Here is a 27,724-nt window from a genome sequence, read left to right as displayed (position 1 = left end):
CCCCAGTACCAGCCCCGCTAGGGCTCAGAGATCCCAGGACTGCCTTCTTGGTTGCCAAGGTCCTGAGTACCCACAGGAAAGGAAGCGCTCTGAGCGGGCCTCAGGAGCCCGGCTTGCCCTCAAAGCCTGGTCCTTCCAGGCGGTTCTTTTGTCTGAGGCTGGACCCAAGATAAATAGATGTGATTAGGAGATCAAAGCACTTTCCACAGGTTTGGCCTGAGGGGGCCCTTTGATCTGCCATCCCTTCCACCCCTCCCCATCAGCCCCACCATCCCCGGAGTCCTCTCAACTCAGAAACCTCTCTCTGCTTTCATTCCTCTTCTTATCAGGCTGCTGCCTCAGCGCTCTGAGCCAGGCTCAGTCGTGCCTGTTGATGAGGAGCTGGGTTTTCCCCTCCAGGTTGTTTACTAAATCACCAGTTCGAAGCTGAAGCCAGCACGATGCAGCAGGTCTGCGAAACCCAAACGGTTTCATTTTGAGCCTCAGTTGCAAAACCTGAAATCTTGATATGCTTGTAAATGATGGCCGGGTGAATCACGCCTGGCTCTCGGGGTATCTAATTAGATGCAGGTCCTGCCTGGTCTCCCAGAACTTGGCCCAGTGAAGGGAGAAATCACTATGAGTATTCTTTCTTTTTTGCTTTGAAAAAGGTAGAAATTCCTGTAAGTGTTTACTGTGGAGAACCTGTGGAATTTTCCTGAAAACTTGAGAGATGGCTTCAACTGATTGTGTTGTAACTGCTCAAAATGTACCCTCTTGACATTTATGGGCTCGTCCTCAGGCCGTTCAGGCTGCAAGGCCCTAAAACCAGAAGGGAGGTGTGTGCCGAGGAGGCGAGGCGTCTCCTGACCTTCCGGGCGCATTCCAGGACAGGCCGCCTCGGCCAGGTTTCTCTGCCACCAGCACAGGCCATGGGGGCCCCTGCTGGCCTGCTCCTGGGGCTCCCGTTCCGACCCTGGGTCTTGAGCCCAGCTCAAGCTGATGATGTGCAGGGCAACTGGGTGCCTGTGAGGGAGAACTTCCTCATCGAATGAAAGCGGTGGTGGGGGACACGGAGGAGCATTTCTGGGAGAATCTCCAGGGAGGAGGGAGATGTCTGCTCCGAGCTTCCCTAGGGGCAGGCAAACGGGGACTCCGGCTGCTTTTCTTTTTTTTTTTTTGGTGAGGAACCCTAGCCCTGAGCTAACATCCATGCCAATCCTCCTCTATTTGCTGAGGAAGACTGGCCCTGGGCTAACATCCGTGCCCATCTTCCTCCCTTTTATATGGGACGCCGTCACAGCATGGCTTGACAAGTGGTGCATCGGTGCGCGCCCGGGATCCGAACCTGTGGACCCTGGGCCGCCGCAGCGGAGCGCACGCACTTAACTGCTACGCCACCGGGCGGCCTCCGGCTGCTTTTACACTTTTCCCTCCAGGAGGACAGGCCTTGGGGAATCTACTTTTTCTAATATGACAGGAATTGACACCCTAGGTTCATTTATTCAGCAGATATTTAGTGAGGGCCTGCCGCGTGGTAGGAGCTGGTCCAGGCGCTGGGGATAGATCAGGGAGCAACATGGGTGGAAGATTCCACCTCTCATGGAGTTTACATCCTAGGAACTGGAGAAGATCAACATTAAACATAATAAAGGAGTAAATGATCTCTCTTAAAAAGGAGAGAAGCATTATGGACAAATGTCAAAGGAGAGAAGAAGGGGGATTAATTGGGAGTATGAGATGGGGGTGGCGGCTGAATTGAATAGGGCGGTGAAGGGGAGCAGTCTCTGTCACCCCAAAATATGCCTCTTTGGCATAAGGATGATCTTGTCCTGGTTATTTTTAAGAAACAGCAGACACAGGAGAAACTCTGAAAACCTAGTAGGAGTTACTCTTTTGTAAGGGACATTTACATTTATAAGGGAAATCTCCATTTGTAAGGGTGTCTCCCTCTCTGTACCAGGAAGAGAAGGATGACTCTAAATCTTTGGAAATTCTTATCAATGGAGAAGGCACAGACTTAAATCTGCATAACCACCTTACCCTTGTTTTCTATGCTTTGCCTGATAACCTCCCATAACTAGCTCCCAAATGTCTTCTTTTGTCTTTAGCTGGAGATGGTATTTAAGGTGGTGGCTTGGGCCATTTCAAGGAGTTACTCAGTTTTCCTGGGTCTCTCCCATGTATACAGAAGGTATATATGTTATTAAACTTCTATTTGTTTTTCTCCTGTTAATCTGTCTTTTATTACGGGGGCCTCAGCCAAGAACCTAGAAGAGCAGAGGGAAAATTATTTTTCCTCCCCTACGGTGGTCAGGGAGGCCTCAAGGAGAAGGAGACATTGGTGCAGAGGCTCAAAGGAGGTGAAGGAGTAGGCTGGGCGATTATCTGGGGAAAGACCGTTCCAGCCAGAGGGAACAGCCAGTGCAAAGGTCTTGAGGAGGGATCGCCTGGAGTGTTCCAGACGCAGCAAGGAGGCCAGTGTGGCTAGGGCAGAGGGGGGGAGAGAATAGGAGATTCAGGCTGAGACGTGAGGGTAGGGCAGATTCTTGTACCCTCCTGGAGGCCATTGTCAGGACCTTGGCTTTTACTTTGAGTAAAATGGGGAGCCACTGCAGGGTTTTGAGCAAAGGAGTAACTTAGGTTTTAAAAGGATCACCTTTTCAATATGAACTTTCCAAAATTCTCATGCAGCATAAAAAGGGAATAAGCCATATTAAATTCCAATATTGAGTGTCTAATATGTGCTAAGCATTGTGTGTCCTAGTTGCTAGGAATACAGGAGGCTCTTCATCTAAGGAACTCACTATATATGTGTGCATATGGGGGGGTCCTGTCAGAGACTGGAAACAAATTCAATCACAACACCAAGTGAAGAAGCACAGAGGTGATGGGAGGAGTCAGGGAAGGCTTCCTGAAGGGACGTCAGAACTGGGTTCTGAAGGCTGAATAGGAGTTTTCCAGGTTGCACAAGGGGGAAAGTCGTTTCAGCAGAGGAAACAAACTGTGGAAAGGAATAGAGGCTTGAAAGAGCAGAAAATTATAAGTAATTCAGGGAATGAGTGGACATTGTAATGTGGAATGTGCTGGAGGGAGTGGGCAGAGATGAAGTTGAAGAGAGAAAGGAGAGGGGGAGACAGAGAGAGTGAAGGAGAAGAAATGCTCATCTCTTGTTCCCTGGCAGCTGAAGATAGGTTCTCTGCCCAGGCTTCACATGTCAAAGGCAAAACTGTCTGGTTTCTGAGATTTCACCTGATCAAGTGTGATGTGTTCTCTGTGCCTTGTTTTGTCCTAGTTTGGGTTCCCCCCGAAGCAGACCCTGAGTGCAAGGAGTTTATTTGGGAGGTGATCCCCGGACGCACCTGTGGGGGCATCCAGGAATGAGACAGGGAGGGGAAGGAATGCAGTAGAGGGCAAGTGAATAAGTAGATGGGAAACAGCCTCAATCCTGCCGGGTCCCCTGGGAATGAGTGTACAATTTACATGAGGGGTGAGGGGGCTGGGGTGTTTATCCTCCAATCCCATCAGTCATTAGTTGAGGGCTGTCCCTGGGGGTGGCAACTCCTCCGCCTCCCAGTCTTTCCTGCAGCTGGGGAAAACCCCCAGGCAAAGACCTGAAGTGGAAGATGAGTACCAAGGGCACATTCAGGCACCCACAGCATCTGTTACAACTGTATACGTTTCTTCAACAACCTACTAGGTCTGCACCACTGTGCTGGAGAGGCCTCGAGCCCTTCTGTGGCCAAGGAGGACACCGATGTGGGGAGAGTTAGGCAAACCAGGCCCAGGCCCAGACTCAGGCGTTCTGGGCTCCCTCTTGCCGCAGTCCACGTGACATAGGCTCAGGGGTAAAGGGAGAGATGGATGAGAAAGGACCGGCCTGCACACTTGCTCTTGAGTCAGAGGTAGTAGAAGGGTTTGCAGTGCAGAATCTCTTTTCAGTGTCGACAATCTCTCTCTCTTTTCCTTTTACTGCAGTAAAATGTACATAACATAAAATTTACCATTTTAACCATTTTTAAGTGTACCATTCAGTGGCATTAAGTATACTCACAATGTTGTATAACCATCACCACTATTTCCAGAACTTTTTCATCATCCCCAACATAAACTCCATACCCATCAAACAACAGATAACTCCCCACTCCTCCCTCCCCACTGCCCCTAGTAACCTCTGATCTACCTTCCGTCTCTATGCATTTGCCTATTTTAGGTACCTCATATAAATGGAATCATACAGTATTTGTCTTTTTGTGTCTGGCTTCTTTCATTTAGCATAATGTCTTCAAGGTTCATCTACCTTGAAGCATGTGTCAGAATTTCATTCCTTTTTAAGGCTGAATAATATTCCATTGTATGGATAGGCCGTATTTTGTTTATGGACACTTGGGTTGCGTCCACTTTCCGGCTATTGTGAATAAAGCTGCTATGAACATGAGTGTGCAAATATCTGTTCAAGTCCCTGCTTCCCATTCTTTGGGGTGTATACCTAGCAGTAGAATTGCTGGATCCTGTGATAACTCAACGTTTAGCTTGTTGAGGATCTGCCATCCTGTTTTCCACAGTGGCTGCACCATTTTCCATTCCCATCAACAGTACGTGAGAATCTCTTTTAAAGACACTTTGGTCCAGCTCTTCACACCAGCTGGGGAGGTGGGGGTTGGATGAGGACCACCCCCCACATGGGGGGATTACACGGGGTCAAGTGAGGACACACCCAGACTTACACGGTGAGGCCTGCTGACAGTTGAGGGGACCCTTTTGGTCTCTGAGTGTCCAGTTCATTCTAGCACAGCTGCATCACTTCAGCTGGACTATGTCATAGTGCTGGACAGCTGGAAGGCCATGGGTCCGAGGCTTGCCTTTACTATGGCTGTGTGACCTCAGACAAAGGACTTCCCCTTCCTGAGCCTCAGTCTCCTTCCCTGTACAAACAAATGAATAGGAAGAGGATGGGCAGGTGAAGAGGTAATGTGAGTCCAGTGCTCAGCACGGGACCTGGCAGATAGTATGTGCTCCCTCAGTGGGCACCATTGTCACTATGATCCATTTCCGGGGATTCCTCTGTGGGTGAGCCTCTAGGTGGCAACTTATGCACCCAAAGTCAAGGTTAAGAGCCTACTTGGTGCCCATAACTGTGCTAGGATTTGGGCGTGGAACAACATGGTGGACACCATGATACACGCCCAGATCCCCCTTTAAGAAAGGACTTACTGTCCCAGTTTGTTGGGGTGCTCTCAGGGGCACCCTCCAGCTGTCAGCACCTCCAGGGGCTGCCTCAGCTACAGAGAGTGCCTTGGTCAAAGTCACACCCTTCCAGTGACCTTTTAATATGGTGATATAAAGGCCTAATCACCAAGGCCTATCTCTGGACAGCTCCATGGTAGGCTGAATAATGCCCCCCACCCCGCCAAGATGTCCACATCCTAGTTCCCAGAACCTGTGAATATGTTTATCAGCTTGCATGGCAAAAGGGACTTTGCAGAGGTGATGGAATTAGGATCTTGAGATGGGAGATCAGCCTAGATTATCTGGGTGGGCCCAATGCAACCACAAGGGTCCTTATAAGAAGGGAGTAAGAGGATCAGAGTCACAGAAGGAGATGTGACGAAGGAAGCAGAGGTCAGAGTGATGTGACTGCTGGCTCTGAAGACGGAGGAAGGAGCCATGAGCCAAGGAATGCAGGCGGCCTCTGGAAGCTGGAAAAAACAAGGAAATGAATTCTTCCCTGAAGCCTCCAGAAGGAACACAGTCCTGCCAACACCTTGATTTTAGATTTCTGACCTTGAGAACTGTAAGAGAGTAAATGTGTGGTGTTGAAAGTCGATAAGTTTGTGGTAACTTGTTCCAGCAGCAATAGGAAACCAGCACAACTCTGAAGGCAGGTTCAGTTCCTGAGCTCCCTGTGGGGAGGGGGGAGCAGGGGTCCCATAGATGCTGCTGCCGGCCTTCCTCTGCCCAATCCTGCTCCCTTCCACACAGGTTGGTGCCACGGGCTCTCCTTAATAAACATCCTGCACCTTAAACTCCATCTCGGAGTCTGCTTCCTGGCGAACCCAACCTGCCACAGCTGGCATATATATATATATATATGCGTATATATATATATTTTTTTTTACAGCTTTATTATGGACAATTTCAAACAGACACAAAAGTATCAAGAACAATATAATGATCTCGCATGATCCCATCGCCCAGCTTGGACAATCGCCAACTCGTGGCCAATCCGATTTGATCTACACGGGAACTAGTTTCAAGGGAGAAGCAGAGCTCCTGCCCCAGAGACGCTCCTGGGCTAGGTGGGGACTCAGATGGGGCAGATGTCTCTGAGGCCAAGAGAGCGCAGGCAGCAGAGCCCACGTCAGCAGGTGTGCGGCCAGGGGCGCAGAGGAGCAGCCTCGGAGAAAGGCAGGAAAGGGGGAGAGCCGACCAGAGCGACAGGGCAGGCCACGTCCTGAAGGGGTGGGTCCCAGGGTCACGGGTACCTGAGTGGGAGGCAGGAGGCAGGTGATGCGGGAAGAGACATAGCAAGCAGCACTTGACTAGAGTAGACCATCACCTGCCTTTGTGTTTCATTCCATTGTCTTTCTAAACCATTTTGTTTTTTTCTAAATAGGCCTCCACCTGCTTCTACAAGACTCTATTAATAATGGCAATGCTAGAATAGTGCCAGCTGCCGGGCTAAGCACCTCCCACAGGTTAGCTCACGAATCCGCCCAACAACCCTAGGAGGCAGGTACTATTTTTAACCCCGTTTCACTGAGACAGTGAAGTAAGGCCACTTGGCCAGGGTCCCATGGATAGCGTATTAGTGTTCTAGGCCTGCTGTAACAAATTGCCACAAACTGGGTGGCTTACAACAACACAAATAGATTCTCTCTCCGTTCTGGAGGCCAGCAGTCTGAAAGCAAGGGGTTGGCAGGGCTGGGCTCCCTCTGAAGGCTCTAGGGAGGATCCTTCCTTGCCTCTTCCAGCTTCTGGAGGCACCAGGCATCCCTGGGCTTGTGGCTCCAATCTCTGCCTCCGTCTTCACACGGACTGCTCTCCTCTCCATGTGTGTCTCTTATAAGGGCACTTGTCATTGGATCCAGGGTCCACTTGGATCATCCAGAATGATCTTCTCTCAAGATTCTTTTTTTTTAACTGAGCCTCAGTGTCCAGGGATTTTACTGGGTTGGTGTCGTAGGCGTGGAGCACCTGGGTAGCTGACAGGAGTCACTAAGTCTCCAGCCCCTCCAGAGGACAGACTGATACAGGGAGATGCAGGGTCCCCATACATGTCACATTGTTAGCATGAATGATCTGGCATGGCCTGAAGCTCCAGGAAAACAAAGACATTGTTATCCAGCAGAATATTCCCAGAGCATAAAGGTCATCTCCCAGGAGCTGGTCAGGGGTCAGTCACTGCTTTACAAGGTGCAGGATGTGAAACCTCCAAAACTGCTGACTTTACCCTTTACTGCAAGGGACTCACTCGGCCTGGATGCCCACATTCCAGGCCCGACTCCACTCACCCCACCATGGGCCAGCAGCTCAGCCAGCACCATCAAATCTGCCCAACTTCATCTACGACGCCCCAGTAGGTGGGGAGCTCAGGGATGGCCAGGAAGTGATGTGTCAGGTTAACATCTAGGCTCAGTCCTCAGGTTCCAGAGCCCTCCCTGGGAAGTCTGACAACCTCCCTGAGCCTCTCAGTGCCCTCTCCCAGCCCCTCAGGGATGCTCGTGTCCAGTTCCCTGTAGAGTAGAGTCTGCCTCATGGCCAGGCTGGAGCTAGAAGACACTGTTATGGAATCCAACCCCAGGGCACCGTCCTGGGAGTTGCTGGGTCAGGCTGGGCTCTCAGGAGGCTTCTCAAGATTCTTAACTTAATTACATCAACAAAGACCCTCTTTCCCAAGTAAGCCAACATTCCCAGGTTCCAGGGGTTAGGACGTGGACATAGGTTTTTGGAGGCCACCATTCAACCCACTACAGATGGGAAGAAAGGGACCAGGGGTCTGAACCTAAGAAAAAGTATCTGTTGTCCTTGGAATGTGATTCAGTCTTACCAAGAAGAGCCGGACAGGTAGGAACTCCCTTGGGCAGGTTTTACAATGTGGCCCCAAGTTCTTTGACACTCCCCCCATCGAAAGGTGGTGTCTCTGCCTCTACCCTTGAATCTGGATGGACTTGTGACTCACTTGTCACCAAAAGAATGTGGCAAAGTGATGCTGTGTGACTTCCAGTGGTGCATCAGAAAAGGCAATGAAGCATCTGCCTTTTTTGCAAAAACATTTGCCTGTGGAGCTCTGAGCTGCTATGTGAGCTGTCTGAGTGCCCTGAAGCCGCCACACGGGAGGAAGCCCAGGCCACACGGAGAGGTCCAACATAGGTATTCTGACCAATAGCTCTAGCTGACACAGCCGACAGCCAGCTTCCTCCACCTCCAGATGATTCCAGCCCCCGGCTGTCCAGTCATCCCGCCCCCCGCATGGAATCTTCCCAGCTGAGGCCCCAAGAAATCACGGAGCAGAGACAAGCTGTCTCTGCTGTTCCCTGTCTGAATCCCTGACCCATGGAATCCGAGGATAAGAAAATGGCTGTTTTAGGCCACTAAGTTTTGGGGTGGTTTGTCACACAGCACCAGTAACCAGGACACCCCTCCTTGTCTAGAGAAAGCCCCAAATAGGAGGTTAGCAGTTCCTGAGAAATAGGTCTGATTCAGAGAGACGAAGAAAATACATCCTGTGTGAACTAGCACCACCCCCCCAATTTCCAGTGGTTCTGTGATGAGAGATGAGGTGAGATGGGGGTGGGGGGCGCACAGAAAATGGAAGCAGCTCCTCTCAGCATGAGAAACCACCTCTTCCCAAAGCCCACTCACAGACAGAGCCGGGCAGCCTGAGGCTGTGGCCCAGCTGCCTTCCCCACAGCTGCCGCCAGAGCGAGGCCCCTGAACAGGGGCCGCAGTGGAGCCCAGCTGCAGGTACCACTTCCCAGGCAGCTGCAGCAGACTGCAGGCCCCGGCTGCCTGACCGACCACACAGCCCGCAGGGCCCAGCCTACGCTACCCCAGGGGGCTGACCGCTCCTCCAGGCCTGCCTTAGCCAGGGCCTGGGTCTGTCTGCTGCCCTGGCTGCCAATTACAGCACTAGCCCATTCATTTGCTGGATTGGATCTTTGGATTTTGTCATTTGCTATGCGGAGGTTTTCTTTCTGACTAATTTGTTTACCAGGTTTAATTCTTCAATCATGTTTTCATTTTAAGAGATTTCAGGGTAATTATAAACTTTGAATAAATCCATCTGAGGCACCGAAGCGCTCTCAGCTCAGCTCTGCTAGGGCCTGCCTTTCTGTCGCTACACTTGAGAGTTGGTGTGAATAGGGCCTTTCCTGCCCACCCCCACCCGACTCCTGCAATTGAAAACAGCTGGGCCTCTAGGAGCCAAGGTCAGGATTTGAGAAAAAGCCACAAAGGAAAACCACACCGGAGTTGGGGAGAGATGGAATCAGGCCTGTGTGTGAGTGAGGCTCCGGAACCTGCGAGAGTCAGCCCTTCTCCAACTGTCTCGCCCAGGCTGCTCCCCCGGGCACCGGGCAGAGGGGCCCAAGGCACAGGCTGCCGCAGCATTGCCAGCTGAGGGTTTGTCGAAGCAGGGTGCAGGGATTCCTTGGAAAGGAGCAGATGCAGAGGCTGTGGCTCTAGTTGCAGCCACAAAGTCCCTGAGCAGTGGGGCCATAGGCAAAGTCTCTGAGCCCTCAGGAGTCAAATAGAAATATCTCGAGGATAATAATGACAATTCCTGCTCCCTCCACTTTGCAGGCTTGTCACGAAGGAGCTGATGGAGGGGAGGCATTTTGTAAGCTGTATCCGGTGGCACAGTTGTGAGGTGGTGGTGGTGTGGAACAAAGTCTTTTGGTCATATCAGCAGGGTCACACTGGCAGGCTGGGGTGATGTGACACCCGAACAAGTGATATAAAGGCAGGAAATGCCACCAGGCCCCTAGACGTCTTGACTCCATCACCATTTCTCAACCAGCACGTCCTGGCTCCTGGGTGTGCTGGAATGGTCTCTCTGGAGTGGTGAGTGTCTGAATTGTGACTCAGGATCCCAGTTCTGGCCTCAGCAACTTATCAACACCACACAGGAGGGCTGCCTGTGTCCTGCATCTTATCAGCATCAACAAATTAGGGTTGCCTAATTTGCATACTTACAGCCAGCTGGTGAGTGGTTAGGTAGGTACAGTGCTGCATGTGCAGTAATCATAACCAGGATCAAGGGATTAAGCTTAGCTGATTTACATGCAGCCAATCATAGCCAAGGTATGAACAGCAAAGCTGCCTGGGGAACCAATCACAGGAAGAGAATTCTCCACTGCCGAGTGTAAGCCCTTGAGCTTCCAGAGTTTGATGGCGCTTGCTCCCACTGCAGGGTAGACGCTGTGTGGGGACTCAGGACTTGCTCTGATCAGAGTCTGGAGCTGGATCGCATCCACAGTGACAGCGTAGGCAGCCGAGGTCGAGAAGAAGGGAGTGGCCATACTGTTGTTTGGCTTCTTCTGGAAGCAAGCCTGAGACCAAGATTCTAGTGCAGGGAACACCAGCAGGGGACTGCAGGTTTGTGGGAAGACAGCTAATAAAGGGTGCACGGTCATGCCAGGTACCTCTGGTGGCCACTGTTGTAGACTGAACTACAAATTCATATGTTGAAGTCCTAGCCCCCAGGACTTCAGAATGTGACTGTACTTGGAGAGAGGGCCTTTAAAGAGGTGATTAAAGTCAAATGAGGTTGTATGGATGGGCCCTAATCAAGTATGACTGGTGTCCCCATAAGAAGAGGGGAGTAGGACACAGACACACACAGAGGCAAGACCATGTGAAGACACAGGGAGGAGAAGGTGGTTGTTTGCAAGCCAAGGAGAGAGGCTCCAGGAGAAACCCACTCTGCCAACACCTTGATCTTGGACTTCCAGCCTCCAGAACTGTGTGACAGTACATTTCTGCTGTTTAAGCCGCCCAGTCTCTAGTACTTTATTGTGGCAGCCCGAGCAAATGAATACAGCCACAAAGTCTCATTTCCATTGTAGGAAACAGTGTAGAACACAGGCTTCCAAGTTATCCCCCAAGAGAGGTGAGGATGCTAGGGTATTTACCCACCAACCTACATCAGTCATTCAATAGGGGCTGCTCCCAGGGGGGCATTAATTCTCACACTCTCCATCTGCCACAGGGGCAGGCAAAGCAGCTTTGGTGACCAGTAGAAGCCCCCAGGTGAAGAAACTCAGGGATTGCCATTTGAAAGTGGGCCTGGATGCACAAAGTGGTAAGAGTGAGGGGACTTGTGGGCAGCAACGATGATGGCATCTGCCGCACAGGCCAGTGAGATGAATAATGGGCTGTCTTAGGTACCTGCCTGGTGGCTAAGCCACCAAGGCCTTTGACCTCTACCCCAAAGGAATATGTGTGTGTGCGGTGTGTATTAATAGGAAGGTTTAGTCTAGATAGAATACTCGCTTTTATATTGGATGATCCTGTGTAATGTCGTATGACCCTAAAATAAATATAACTTACAAAAGTTACCTCTGGGGGCCGGCCCAGTGGCGCAGGCGGTTAAGTGCATGCGCTCCGCTGCGGGGGCCCGGGGTTCGCTGGTTCGGATCCCGGGCGCGCACTGACGCACTGCTTGGCAAGCCATGCTGTGGCGGCATCCCATATAAAGTGGAGGAAGATGGGCACAGATGTTAGCCCAGGGCCGTCTTCCTCAGCAAAAAAAGAGGAGGATTGGCGGATGTTAGCACAGGGCTGATCTCCTCACCAAAAAAAAAAAAAAAACACACAAAGGTTACCTCTGGTTAGTTTCCATGCCAAAGCCAGTGGGGCGAACGAGCATGTAACACAGTTCACTGTGGTCTTGGACCCCTGTAGCTTTGGTGGCCTCCCTAGCGAGTCCTGGAGCACTTCAGTGCCTCTTGCTAATTTTAGACTCGTGGACTGGGCACAGCTGGGATGAGGGCGCTTTGAGTCAGGCTTCTTGGCTTCAAGCAACTGAAACCAACACTAGCCTACTTCAATCAGAAAGGGGTCTCTGGAAGGTGTGAGGTAGTCCACATACTTGAGGGAAGGGGGCAGGACTCATAGATAAGAACACTCTGCCCGGGGGTGGGGGTGACTTGCTGGCACACCCCACCACAGCTTCTGTAGGACACTGTTATGCTGGACCCTTGAGATCACCACCATGGTGTCATTGTCCCTGCCTCTTTATGACATTCCCTTGAGATTCAAAGTCTTGGGGCACCCTGGCCGCTGAGGTTAGGGGAGAGGGTAGTTTTAGCGAGAGGAGCTGGGCCATGAGCTTCTCTAAATGGGAGGCAGACCGTGTGTTTCCCCAGTATTACCCAAACCAGAGGATGCCTCCCATACGGGAGAGACACTTGTGCTTGGCACAGGGGTAGGTGAAAATTCTAGAAGTAGGGAGATGAGGGTGGATTTGTTCCTGTGAGTCCTGGCTCGTTTGCTCAGTCTTGGGTCGGGCTAGTGGAGACAGTGGGTAGACTAAATGTCTGGCTGTATGTCGGGTGAGTGCCCTTGACCAGGGATCCCTTCGGGCACTAAGAGGCACCAAGGGGCAGAATCAGGAAGACCAAAGGACACTGGGTGTTCTGCTGATCTATTACCGCATAACAAACCACTCCAGAACAGTGGTTTAAAACCATAACAATCACTTATACTGCTCACAAATCTGGGGCTTGACTGGACTAGGCCAGGAGGTTCTTGATTAAGGGTCTCTTAGGTTGCAGTGACATAGTGGCAGGGGCTGGAGTCATCAAAGGCTTCTTCACTCACAGGTCTGGCTCCTAAGCTGGGGGCAGAACCAGCTGGGCCCTTTGGGCCTCCCTATCTCTGTGTGGCCTCTCTGCATGGCCTTTCCAACATGACAGACAGCTCAGGACAGTGGGACTTCATACAGATCAGCTCAGGGCTTTCAAGAAAGAGAGCCAGACAGAAGCTGTATGGCCTTTTGTGACCTAGTCTTGGAAATTGCTCAATATCACTTCCACCGTGTTCTATTCCTTCCATGTGAGTCTGGAAGGCCAGCCCATATTCCAGGGGAGGGGGTTAGACTCCTCCACCCTTTGATGGGTGGGCCGTCAAAGAATTTGGGGACATGTGTTAAAACCACCACAGTGGGCTAGGAGATGGCAAACAGCCACTTGGCTTGATTGTTTGAGTGGACCAACACATTTTTCCTTCTCTATGTTCTAATTTGGCTGCTTGTTTCCCAGGATGCAGGAAGGCCCTGGCTCAAGCTCCCAGCAGCATGTTAGTAACTAACGTGTTTGCACCTCGTGGGCTGGACCCACCGACTCCAGTTAATCCCACTTCATCATTATGCCAGGAGAGCTCATTCCAACTGAAATTTGACTATTGGTTTTTAATTTTGGTGCCATTTTTCATGCTGATGGCTCTTCTGGCTGACAATAAATTACCCTGGGTGCAAATTAAATACAATAGAATTGCTAATCAGGCCATTAGAATACGCTGACAGGGGGAAATCTGCAAGTTGTCAGACCTGGCGGGCTCTCCCCTTGCCTTTGGGACAGCATTCACTTGACTTCCAATGGACCTGTGCCTAGGACCGATTCAATATTGGAAATAGACACCTGCAGGCAGCTGGAGGGACTGAGCAAGTGGCTGTAAGGCCTGCAATCCTCCGCTGGTTCGGCTGGTTCTTTTTGCAGGAAATATCTTGTCCTGTCAGTACACATGTCCCTGGGGATCACTGTCTAATGTCCCATACACTCTTCTCATGCAACAAAGTGTTGCGATTTAATTCTCAACCTCCAAGCCCAGAAGGAAGGCACCAAATATCTGGCATAATGAACAATGTTTTCAGATTTCTAAATTTAGAGGGAAGGTGAGAACACACCAGCAGTTTTTCTGCTGTGTCTAATTCTGAGCAAAGACAGAAAGACTCTTCTCCGTTGAAGCCTTCCTGTCGCACATTCAGTCACAGTTTCTTTATATATATATTTTTTAATCCCTATAAAACTGAGTGAGAGGAAATCGATTCAGGAGCTGCTTCCTAAGGGTGTAATGCTTGATGCCAAATAGTGGCTCTGTAAATTAGGAGGTGTTAGACCTTCAGAGAAGATAGAATGTGGTCTTCACAGGCGAAGATGCAAGCCCGGACGCTGGGCAGTGATTTTGCTGGGGGAGGGGAGGTGTATTGAGGATCATTTACAAATGAGAGGAGGACCTCACTGAAGCCATAATAGCTGACACTTATTGAACCCTGCCAGCCATATCTGGCCACTTGAAATGCTTGCAACATTTAATCTTCACCACGGCTCTCTGCCATGTAGATTACTATTATTACCCCCATTTCATGGATGGCAATCTTGAGGTTATGTCACTTTCTCAGGGTCACCCAACAAGTTAGTGGCAGGGCCAGTGTTACTAGATTGGATTCAGCTGCCGGAGAGAGAGAAAAAAATACTGGCTTAAACAAGGTATTCTTTCTTACACAAAGTTTGGAGGTAAGCAGTCCAACTCTGGTATGGCGGCTCCATAATCAACGGCCACCCAATTTCCTTCTATCTTGTTACTCCGCCTCCAACATGTGGTCTCTGCCTTGGGCTGCCAGTTAAAATGCAGGACACCCAGTTAAATTGGAATTTTAGATAAACAACGAATAACTTTTTACTGTAAGTATATCCTGTGCCATATTAAGTACATAAAATACTAAAAGTAAAGTATTAAAACTTTTTTTAATTAAATAAAAACTAAGTAAAAAAAAAATATATATATATATTTATTTTGCAGGGAAGGATTCTCCCTGAGCTAACATCTGTTGCCAGTCTTTCTCTTTTCTTTTTTCCCCTCCCCAAAGCCTCAGTGCATGGTTGTATATTCTAGTTGTAAGTCCTTCTAGTTCTTCTATGTGAGCTGCCGCCACAGTGTGGCTACTGACAGATGGGTGGTGTGGTTCCACAACCAGGAAGCGAATCCAGACCACTGAAGTGGTGAGAGCACTGAACTTTAACCACTAGGCCATCAGGGCTGGCTCAAAAATAAAATATTTTAATTTGCTCAATCTGGCAACCCTATCTCTGCCTCATGACTCAAGATGGCTGCTTGCACTCCGGCCTTCAGGATCACGCTTCAGGCAGCAGGAGGGAGGAGGGTTAAAGAAGGGTCTCCCTCCCTTTAAAGACACTTTGTGGAAGTCACACTCCAAACTACTGCTCACTTCACATTGGCCACACGTGGCTTTTACAGAGGTGGGGAAGTACGGCTTTTATTCTGGGCAGCCATGGGCTCAGCTGACAATCAGAGCTTCTGTATTAAGAAAAATGGATATCAGGGGTCAATTTAGTGTCTGCCACACCTGGGATTTAAACCCACGTCAGAGTAGCTTTCAAGTCTTAGGGCTTAATCACCCTGCTGTCTTGACTGTTCTCCATTTCATGAAAGAAAGGGTGGAGTAGACATCGTGTGTGTTGCACACAGCCCTTTTTGGATCCTTTTCACAATTTCTGGGTGCCTCTTCCCTGACTTTTCTGTGCTTTTGCTGCAACAGCCTGCACATGCGACACTCTTCAGAGGCCTGCCCTCAGGCTACTGGAGCCTCTGATCACACCTGGGAATTTGGCTGGCTCGACTCCAATGACTCACTGTGCGGGAGTCTGCAAGCCCAGCTCCCTTGCCTGGAGTCAGGACCAACACTCAAGTGTAATTTACACTCCGGAGCCCTGGCGGGGTCAGGCCGAGGCCAAGTGTGCGCCCTTGCTCAGCTGCTCCCCTTTTCCTGTCCTGCTTTCCCCACTCCCTTAACTGGTCTCTCCTGGAAGCACTGCCTTCGTAAATCACTTGCACGCAAATCCTTTTCACAGTGTCTTAGTGGCCTAAGATAAGAGTTTACCCTGAAAAATATAAATAGGAAGTGGGACAGCACTTTTGAAGACAAAGCGGTTCTGTTGTCACATGCCCCTCCATGATGAAGAGGCCAAAGTGACTTGCAAAGCCCTTGAGCTTGAATTAGGTCACACCCTGCCTTACCAGCAAATCCTGAGCTGTGACAACTTGTACGAAGTTGGACATTTAATATTTATTTCCATCTTCCTCCAAGCTGTATGTTTTTTTAGGGAATATATATTCTTAGTCAGGGTTTGGTGGCGAAAACAGACAGTGCCCTGTGTTTCAAATAGGAAAGGATTTAATACTGGAGATTAGGTGCTTCTAAAGCAGTTGGAAGAGCTCTCAGATTTCCTCCAAACTTCCAGAGCATCAGAAAGTGCAGCGAGGAGTGCACGGATCTGTAGGACCAAGGTAGGCGGTTCTCCAGGAAGTGCCTGGGGGTTGCCATGAAAGTTTTCACTTGCTGTACCCTTCGTGTCTGTCTGCTGCTGCTAGAGAAGCAATAATTACGGTTTCTTGCCTCCCTTCGGCCTTCCAAGTCTTGTGCAAGTACAGTAGCTCCTCATTATTTGTGGATTCCCTATTTGCAAATTTGCCTACTCACTAAAATTTATTTCTAACCTCAAAATCAATACTCATGGCACAGTCAGGGTCATTCATGGACTTGTGCAGAGCAGCAAAAAACTTGAGTCCTCAGCACGCCATTCCCAGCTGAGATGGAACAAGGTGACGCTCAGCCTTCTTGTTTCAGCTCTTATACTGTAAACGTGTCCTTTTTGTGGTCTATTTAGTGCCGTGTTTTTTCACATTTTTTTGTGCTTTTTGTTGGTGACTTTGCTGTTTAAAATGGCCCCCAGGCATAGTGTTGAAGTGCTGTCCAGTGTTTCTAAGTACAAGAAGGCTGTGATGTGTCTTATGGGAAAAATATGTGTTAGATAAGATTTATTCAGGCCTGAGTTATAGGGCTGTTGGCCATGAGTTCAATGTTAATGAATCAATGATATATATTAAATAAGGTGTCTTTAAACAGAAACACACATAAAACAAGGTTATGTATTGATTGGTTCACAAAAATATTGTGATCAGAGGCTCTTAGGAATGGAAACCTGTATTTCCACTAAGAGCAATGGTTCAGTATTCACTAACTCAGTGTTCTCAGCAACTTCATAGAACATAGCTACCATGAATAATGAGAATCAACTATACTTCTCATTGGTGGAATTGAATTAGTAACCCATTTGGCAAGGAATGCTGGATCCCAAGCTTCCAGATGCTGCAATACTTGGGAGAGCATAAAAGGGGAAATGGTGCTGAGTTGCTCTGAGACAATCCAGCACAGTATGTGAAAGCATTTAATGATTTAAAAAAATTTTTTAGAGCCAGCCCTGATGGTCTAGTGGTTAAAGTTCAGCGCTCTCACCGCTTCAGCAGCCTGGGTCTGCTTCCTGGTCGTGGAACCACACCACCCGTCTGTCAGTGGCCATGCTGTGGTGGCGGCTCACATAGAAGAACTAGAAGGACCTACAACTAGGATATACAACCATGCACCAGGGCTTTGGGGAGAAAAAAAATTGACTTAAAAAAATATTTTTAATGGTGGCCCTAGGGTTTACAGTAATTAATTTATCAGTGTCTACCTTCAAATAATATCATGCCATTTCACATGTAGCGTAAAGACCTTATAACAGTATACCACCAATTCCTCCCTCCCATCCTACATTTTACTTTTAATCATACCATAAACACACAATGCATTGCTGCTATGTTGGCTTTAGACAGTCAGTAATCTTTCAGAGCAACTTAAAAAAATTAAATGAATTCTTATTTACCATTATTTGTTCCATTTCTAGCCCTCTTCATTTATTTGTGTAGATCCAAGTTTCTGTCTCATATCACATTCCTTCTACTTGTAACATTTCCTGTAGTGCAATTCTGCTGGCAATGAATCCTCTCAGTTTTTCTTTGCCTGAGAAAGTATTTCTCTCTCTTTTTTTTTTCCATGAGGAAGACTGGCCCTGAGCTAACACCTGTTGCCAATCTTCCTCTTTTCGCCTGATGAGGAAGAGTGGCCCTGAACTAACATCTGTGCCCATCCTCCTCTATTTTGTGTGTGGGACACCGCTGCAGCATGGCTTGATGAGTGGTGTAGGTCTGTGCCCGGGATCTGAACGTGTGAACCCAGGCCACCAAAGGGGAGTGCATGAACTTCACCACTATGCCGCCAGGCAGGCCCTGAAAGCATTTCTCTTTCATTATTTATTAAAATAGCAGTATTTTTATTGCATTTCTTGTTTTCCTTTGGCTTTATTGAGGTATAATTGATAAATAAAATAGTAAGATAAAGTGTACAACATGATGATTTGATACACGTATACATTGTGAGAGAATTCCACCCATCAAGTTAATTAACACATCTATTACCTCACATATTTACCTATATTGCCTTCCTTTTTTTTTTTTTAAGATTTTATTTATTTATTTTATTTCCCCCCAAAGCCCCAGCAGATAATTGTATGTCATAGCTGCACATCCTTCTAGTTGCTGTATGTGGGACGCGGCCTCAGCATGGCTGGAGAAGCGGTGCGTCGGTGCGCGCCCAGGATCCGAACCTGGGCCGCCAGCAGTGGAGCGCACGCACTCAACCGCTAAGCCACAGGGCTGGCCCCTATATTGCATTTCTTAAAAGTCAAAATACAAAATCTAAAACAAGTGACTTTTAAAAATCCCTTTGCTAATTATATCTCTTTCACTTTTGAAATATATGTTTGCTGGGTATAGAATTTGGGATTGACATGTTCTTTTTCTTTTAAGCATTTTAAAGATGGCACTTTATTGTCTTCTGACTTGCATGGTTTCTGAGGAGAAGTCTGCTATAATTCCTATCTTTGTTTTACTGTATATAATGTGTCTCTTTTCTCTGGCCACCTTCATGATTTTCTCTTTGTCTTTGGTTTCCAGCTACTTAAATATGATATGCTAGTTGTCTTTTTTAATCCTGCTTGGTGTTTTCTGAGGTTCTTGGCTCTGTGGTTGAGTGTCTGTCATTAATTTTGTAAAATTCTCAGCCATTATTTCTTCAAATATTTCTCCTGCCCCATTCTCTCTCTTCTCCTGGGATTCCCATTACATATATGTTAGACTGATATTGTCCCACAGCTCTTGGATGCTCTGTTCTGGATTTTCCCCCCACTCTTCTTTTCTCTTTGTGTTTCAGTTTGGGTTATTTCTGCTGACCTATCTTCAAATTTGCTGGTCAGCTGTATCAAGTCCCCTGATGAGCCATCAAAGGCACAGTAGTGTTTTTCATTTCTAGCATTTCCATTTGCTTCTTTCTTATTTTATTCTCTCTGATGAAATTACCCATCTGATCTTGCATGTTGTCCAACTTTTCCACTAGGGCCAGTGTCCAGTGGTTGTTGTCCCAGGCAAACAGGTCCTCATGTCTTGTCTCATCTTGGAGGCATCTGTCTTTCCTTAGAGTTCAGGTCACTTGGTTGCCCTGTGACCTTGGCTCTCTGATGAGCTCAAGAAAAGTGATTTTCAGATTGTCCAGATTTTTTGTTGGTATCGTTATAAGGGTGCTCTTTCCAGCATTCTACATCCTAAATGGACTACTGGTTTTTTTTGAGAGATATGTTTCTGTAGAAAAAGTATAAGAATTAATTTTGTGTTTAATTGCTGGTTTCTTTTAGATCCTTGAGATGTGCATATATAACCAAACCAAGGCACCAGTATTTACTTGGTGGAATTCAAGAGGAAATTCTCAATCACCAGAAGACTAGTTCAGAAGCATTGGTAAGTAGTGTAAATGACTGATCAAACTTAATATATTAACCCCTGTTATTGATTGAATTGTGTTCCCAAAATTCGTGTGTTGAAACCCCAACCCCTAATGTGACTGTGTTTGCAGAAAGGGCCTTTAAAGAGATAATTAAGGTTAAATGAGGTGTGAGGATGGAGCCCTAGTACAATCTGACTGATGTCCTTATAACAAGGGGAAGAGACACTAGGGATGTGCAAGCACAGAGGCAAGGATTCTGGTCACCAATTACAATGTATGGTTTTTTTCCCTCTACCAAGTAATTCTCAGATGCTAGCCGTGTGTCCTTCAATTTAACTCAATTCTGACACTATACCTGGAGATAGCATCAGATTCACAGGTTAGGGGCTCAGTCCCACAAGACTGCCACCCCCCAACTTCAGATGCCAGTCGCAAGCCCAGGTTATCACCTGTGCTTCTGACCAACTGACTATAGATTGAGGGTTCCAGTGACCCCCTCCTTGCATTCAGTTAATTCGCTAGAGTAGCTCACAGAACTCAGAGAAACATTTTACTTACTAGATTACTGGTGTATTACAAAGGATATTAAAGGATACGAATCAATAGCCTGATGAAGAGATATGTAGGGCAAGGTCCTGAACAAAGGAGCATCTGTCCTCGTGGAGTGTGGGGCCTGGCATGGTGGCAGGTGGATGCATTCTGGTTCACCAACTTGGAAACTCTCCAAACCCCATCCTTTCGGGTGTTTATGGAGACTTCATTACATAGGCATGATTGATTAAATTATTGACCACTGGTGATTAATTCACCCTCCAGTCCCTCTCCCCTCCCCAGAGGTTGGGTTGAAAGTTCCAAGCTTCCAATCACATGGTTGGTTCCCCTGGCAACCAGCCCCCATCCTTAGGTGCAGTCCAAAAGCAACCTCATTAACATAACAAAAGACACCTTTATCGCTCTCAACACTTAGGAAACTCCAATAGTTTTAGAAGCTCTGTGCCAGAAATGGGGACAGAGACCAAATATATATTTCTTATTACAAATCACAGTATCACAAGAGGAAAGACCAAGTGGACACAGTGAGAAGGTGGCCATCTGTAAACCAAGGAGAGAGGCCTCAGGAGAAACCAACCTTGCCAGCATCTTGATCTTGGGCTTCCAGCCTCGAGAATTGTGAGAAAACAAATTTGTGTTGTTTAAGCCACTCAGTCTGTGGTATTTTCTTACGACTGCCCAAGCAGACTAATATACCCCCAATGGCAGCTGTGGTAGATTCTTAAAAATGGCTCCCAGTGAATCACGTCTCCCAGTGTTCACATCACTTTGCAAAGTGTCTTTGCAGCTCGTCCTATCAAGAGATGGAATTATTTCTCTACTCTTTGAATGTGGGCTGGCCTTGACACTTTTTTTGATGAATAGAATGTGGCTGAAGTGATGTGGGTGGAGGGTCTGAGTCCAGGCCTCAAGAGGCCTTGTGGCTTCCACTTTTGCTTGGAGGGATTTCCAGCTACCATGTAAAGAAGCCCAGGTTATCTGTCTGGAGAGAGAAACCACTTGGAGGAGAACCAAGCCTTCAGACATGTTAGTGAACCTTGCCAACACCATGGGAAGACAGAGGCCCAGACATTGCAGTGAGCCTCCAGCCATTTAAGCCACCCCAACTCAGCCATCAGTTGTGCAGATATTTTGGGTTCTCCAGTCTCAGCCAACATCCAGAAGAACAGAGATGAGTCATGCCCTCCCACAAATTCCTGACCCACAGAGTTGTGAGAAATAAAATGGTAGTTGTTTTAGGCTACTAAGTTTTGGGATGTTTTGTTAGGCAGCAATAGCTAACTAATACAGCAGAGACTTCCAGTTGCCCCACAATGTTCCCTCTCCTCTTTGTCCTCTTTAAAAGAAAGGCTCATTTTTCAGCTAGATATATGGTCACCTGAAATAAAAATTGCATTTCTTAACTTTCCTTGCAGCTGGATACAGCTGTATGATTAAGTTCTGGCCAATGGGATGTAAGTAGGAAGGGTGTATGCAACTTCCAGGGCAGTATTTATTTTTGAGGCCTTGATCTTATTAATACATCAGATCTATTGGAGACTCCACTGCAATCAGAGAGACAAGAACATTTTGCACCATGACCATCTTTGATTCCTTCCTTACCTGAATGAGATATGGGTTACTTTGGTACCTGTTAGGAAAAAACAAGAGCAATAGCAACCAAAACACTGTACTTGTAGGCAAGGCATGAGGAGCAATGGAGAAAAAAGGAGCTAAAAATGAGACAGTGTGAGGATGTGGAGAAAAGGGAACTCGTGCGTTGTTGGTGGGAATGTAAATTGGTGCAGCCACTATGGAAAACAGTAAGGAAGTTCCTCAAAAAGTTAAAAATAGAACTATTGTATGATCCAGCAATTCCACTTCAGAGTATTTATGCGAAGAAAATGAAAACACTCACTTGAAAAGATATCTGCACCCCCATGTTCATTGCAGCATTATTTACAATAGCCAAGACATGGAAACAACCTAAATATCAACATAGATGGACTTTCAGGGCATTATGCTAAGTGAAATAAGTCAGATGGAGCAAGACAAATACCATATGTTCTCACTTATATGTGGAATCTAAAAAGAAAAAAAGAACCAAGCTCATAGATACAGAGAACAGATTGGTGGTGGCCAGAGCAGAGGTAGGGGGTAGGGGGTGGGAAAATGGGTGAAGGGGGTCAAAAGGTACAAACTTCCAGTCATAAAATAAATAAGTCATGGGGATGTAATGTACAGCATGGTGACTATAGTGAATAATGCTGTATTGTATACTTGAAAGTTGCTAAGGCAGTAGATCTTAAATGTCTTCATTACAAAAAAGAAATTTTTTTTGTGACTATGTGTGGTGACAGATGTTAACTAGACTTATTGTGGTGATCATTTCACAATATATGCAAATTTTGAATCATTATACTGTACACCTGAAACTAATATAATATATCAATTATACCTCAATAAAAAAATATATTTAAAAAAAAATTGACCCAGGGGGCCAGCTCGGTGGCGTAGTGGTTAAGTTAGTGTGCTCCACTTCAGCAGCCCGGGGTTCGTGGGTTCGAATCCCGGGCACAAACCTACGCACCGCTCGTGAAGCCATGTGTGGCAGCGTCCCACGTACAAAGTAGAGGAAGATGGGCACAGGTGTTAGCTCAGGACTAATCTTCCTCAAGCCAAAAAAAAAGAGGAGGATTGGCAGCAGATGCTAGCTCAGAGCCAGTCGTCCTCACACACACACTCAAAATTGACCCAGGGAGCACCAATTAGAAAGACTTCTAATCTTTCGAGTGCCTTGAGAAATAAGTTGTGGTGAATCTTCTCATTGAAAATGGATTTAAATCAAGACTTTAGGCCCTCTGTCTGACTTTGAGCATGGAATGTTCTCAAGGTAATAACACAGGCCTGGTACTTGCACCTCAATTACCCACTCACAGTTTATGCTTGTGACCTTGCTGAAATAGAACTTACAAAGATCTCCTTGCTATATCCTGGTTCCAGGTAAACAGTCCTTCCAGGTGTGGTAGAAAGTTGAGAGGTATGATTAAAACTTTGGATGGGAACCCACAACTGGCATAGATGCCTCTCTAGGGCTCCTCATCCTGTTTGCCATTAGGCCTTGTTCATTCTTCATCTCTCTTGATTCTGTCACTTTCTCTCTCTCCACAGCCACGTCCTTGTTTTCAGCCTTTGTAATTTCTCTCCAGGGCTCCCTGCCCCTGCCCTCAGTCCTGTCCCCTCAAATCCATTCTCTGCTCTAGAGCTGCAGTGATTTCTCTAGAAAGTATATCAGATTCATGACATACCTATGCTTAAAATCCTAGCATGCTCCTCAATCCTTCCATAGGAAGTAGAAATCCTCATTCAGGCTCTGCGCGATCTAGCTCCACCTTCTCCCCCTGCCTCATCCCTCTATTCCTCTTCTTTCATGTGCTAGCTATGCTCCGGCCACTCTGGATGACTTGAAAACTGTCGAAGCAGCCCCGCTGTCAAAGCCTGAAAGGCTCTTTTCTGGCCCCTTCTCTAGGCCCACCCTTTGCTGCCTTTTAAGACTCAGCTTATGTATTAAGCCACCTCCTTGAGCAGCCCTGTCAGATTAGGGCCTTCTTCTTTGTGTCCCAAGCATGCCTCTGTCATTGCACCTATCAGGCTGTTTTCCAATGGTCAGTCTTACCCACAAGACTGCAACGTGCTTGATGTGAGTGTAGCGCCCGCAGCCAGTGCCCCCCGCCCTGCCCCCACATCCTCTCAGCACTTACATTTCTGTGCCCAGCAGCACAGGATAGGCTGAAAGTGCCAGGGACTGACTTCATAGCTCCTGAGCACAGCTAGCAACCAACGACTGATGGGAGTTGCTGTATAAATACCCTGGCTCCCTTGCCCTTTGGATGAGATACTGCTGAAGCAAGTGCTCTACACCCAGAGTTTTCCCTGTGGGCGTGAGCTCCAGTTGCCCGCAGTGGGAGCCAGTAAAGCCCACCCTTAATTGACTCACTTTTGCTGTTCCTCGCACTCCCCAAATAAACCGTTAGCTAGCACTCGCCTTTTACCTCAGGATCTGTTTCTGGGGGAATCCAAACCATGGCAGTACCTTGTCTTGTTTGTCAGTGTATCTTTCCACAGCACCTAGCTGAATCCCTGGCACCGAGCATGTCCCAGATGGTCACTTGTCGACTGGCTGACTATCTATCTGAATGAATAACTGAATTAATTAATAGTTGCCAGGACCACTCTTCTGGTATTATCCCCTATCCCTCTTGTGGTAGACAGAGATGTGTCACCAGATGCTCCTTCAAGGAAGTTCTTGTCACCCAGCCCTGGGAAGTGCGACGAGCAGACAGGACCCAGCTGTCACCTCTATCAGTTGGCCTCAGTGCAGAGAGCCACTTCGCTCCAGGTCACACCCTTCCCAGGCAGCCCACACCTGGTCACTGAGTATAAAAGTATGCTTTAGCAGAAAGTATAAAAAGGGTATAACAATGTGGCCATTCCAGCCTATCACAGGAACACTCCAGTGGGTGACCTTCGCTCCCGAGCTCAAGGCTTTGTGGGGCCCACGCTGCAGCTCGGCTTCTCCCTTTGCCCTACCGTGCCTCCCTCTGCTTCTTTCCACAAAACTCCATCGCTAATAAATGTCTTGCCCTTCAAAAGCCATCTGCTTCCGGAAAGCCCAACCTGTGATACCTCTCTTCCATACATTCCGTGCTCTAGTCACCTTGATTCCCTTACTGTCACCTCCACAGCCGTCATGCTTTTCTGAGTCCACCCCATTGTTCACACTACTGTCCACTCCCTTTGCCCAATAACAATACCTGGACAATGCTTTGCAGTTGATCAAGTATCGCTCCAGATGGTATCAGATTCAGTCCTCACAGTAGCCCGGGGAGGTAGGTGTTCTGATTCCCATTTTTCAGATGAGGAGACTCAAGTTTAGAAACATATAAGGATTTTCCCAAAGTCACACAGCTTTGAAGTGGAAACTGGAACTCAGAAGCCACTGGCAAGCACAGGAATGTCAGCAGATGACCTGCCTCCGGGTAGGCCGCGGGGATATGTGCTGGGCCATATCTGCAACAGGAACTATCTGCAGTATTTGGGTTCAGACGCTGAAGATCCCTGTTGAATATTCCCTGGGAACAGTTATGGCCCCCAGTACCTTCAGCTGAATGAATATGTGAGATTTGCTCAGGAGTCATCCGTGCAGTGAAATACCTGTGGGGAAAGACCCACAGGGGTCCAGGACCGAGGGCTTGGGGAGGGGGTGGTTGCTGGTGGAAGGCCCCCTGGTGCTTACAGATGGCGGCGAGCACTGAAGGAGGAGTAGGGGATTTATCTGGACTTCACACTGGGGGCGCATCGCCCGCTGAGAGCTGCCTGGTGAAGGGAGGATGGGTGGCCAGGGGAAGGCAGGGTGGGGTGCGAGATTCTCATCTGGAATCTGAGAGCTCCTCCCTCAGTTGACACAGGGAGGCTCACCTATGGAAGGCAGCGGGCAACGCTCCGCCCAGGTGCTTCGGAAGGGCTGCACTAAGTAATGTTGGCCTGCACAGGAGTGGAGGACAAAGGCTGTTCACATCTTATCAGCTGGTGCTCCCCACAGGCCGTGGAGGGACCCACCTGGGGAGGAAAACAAAGGCTGCCTCAGTCCCGGGCAGTCACAAATAAATGGGCGGCTTAGGTTGGGGATGAAGCCTGGAGTCCATCTCAGACGAAGTACGGCAGAGGATGGCTTCAGCCTGACCCTGGGGTGGGGGCTCTGGAGTGTGAGTTTGCCTCAGGGTGATCCCACCGAAGGCAAGGGAGCTGGGCTTCCATACTCCCCCGCCCGTCAGTCATTGGCAGGGCTGCCCCACCCTAGGGAGAGAGACATTTCCAGCCATTTCCCGCTCTCCTCAATAAAGCTATTGTAGGAGTGGGAGGGCAGGCCCTCTAAAGAACAGACAGGTGCTGTTTATTGGCAACAAAAACTCACTGAAGCTGAGAATGCTCAATAACAGTACAGAGGTATCCAGGGGAAGCTGGGGCAACACAGACATTGGCAACAATGATTCTTAGTGAAGAACAAGAAGCTTTCCAGACCTCCTCGTCCTTTCCAGAGCATGATGATGCTCCTCCTGTGCCTCTCTTGCCACTGTTATAATCATCTTTGCTCTTGCTGTAAGCTCCATGGGAGCAGAGACTGTGCAACTTCGTATCCCCAGCATTTGGCACAAGGCCTGGTACATAGCCTGCCTGAATCACTGTTGCCAAAGGGATGGAAGAGAGAATGTTTTGTCCAACAAGAGCATAAACCACCAATGCAGGGGGCCAAGACTGAAACATAGCTCATGCTTGTGGGAACAAGGCAGAGGTCAAGGCATGGACTAGGGCCTTAGCTGGCTCTGGAATGATCATTTTGAACCTGGGACTAGTTCTGCAGCCTCTCCATTAGCCACCAACCCATCCCCTTGAATCAGTGATGCCTTCTGGGGATATCAAATATCTGTAGCTGTTAACTTTTTGTGTGTGGATGGGGTGGAGGGTGGGGAACAAAGGTGCTTCTCAGCCTCCCCCAGGAGAGCCCAGATGGTTCTGAGCTTAGAGAATGAGATCAAAGAGAAGCTGGGCATCTGGGCCACAGGGAAGCCGACTTTTGGGTTAGGGGAGCAGTCTCCAGTGCAGAGCTGATTCAACTGGGGGACTCTAGTAGGTGCACTGACCCTTGCTGTGGCCCCCACTTAGACACTGGTTATCCCTTTAAACTTTTTGTATCATTCTTTTCAGATGTGATTGTTACTCTCCCAAAGCAAGAGGGCTCTGGGAACTGACTCATGGTAAAGTCACATGAGATTGGTATAAAAACCTGGAAAGTCATTATTAATTTACGGTGAGAAATCCAGTTGCTTAGTCATTTATTTATTCCATGAATATTTATTGAGTGCTGACCTAAGCCAGGTTGGCCATACATAACCCTAAAGTTCTTTCTGGAAGGTAGCATGCCCTTTAGGTAAGAGACAAAAACCACACGGGTTATTTTAACAGAATTTAATATAGAGAATTAGCTAGGTATGAGGAATTATTAGTCACCAAAGAATCAAAAGAGCAAAAAAGGAACTCTAACATATCATGGAACAGTAATTTCAGGCAGCAGCTACCACTTCTGGGGAACGAAGGGGAAAAGGTGGAATTATTAAAACCTAGAAGCTTAGAGGAGGGATTGTTACTGAAACAAGTAGGCTCACCTCCTGGTGAGTTAAATAGGACTTGACACCAATGGAAGTTGTCTCACAAAATAAAGTGTATTTGCAGTAAATAGGAGGCCATGAGGAATCATTTCCAAAGTCATGGCGTCCCCAAACAAAGGGAAGCAGGAAGTTTTATTTCAGTTGGGGAATGAATATTCAAAGGAGAGAGGCTGGTATTCGCTTCCACAGGCTCAGTTGGAGAACATGCTTCCACATAATGGGGCCTAAGCTCCTCCTGGAGAGATCTTTGCATTAAAAATAAGGCAATGGTCATGGGCACAGCTATTGTGGTGAGGCTTGGTCAGTT

Source organism: Ceratotherium simum, chromosome X, assembly GCF_057802395.1.
Source record: "Ceratotherium simum simum isolate JZ-2026a chromosome X, ASM5780239v1, whole genome shotgun sequence".
Taxonomy (NCBI): Eukaryota; Metazoa; Chordata; class Mammalia; order Perissodactyla; family Rhinocerotidae; genus Ceratotherium; species Ceratotherium simum.
Note: the sequence above shows the minus strand (reverse complement) of the source record.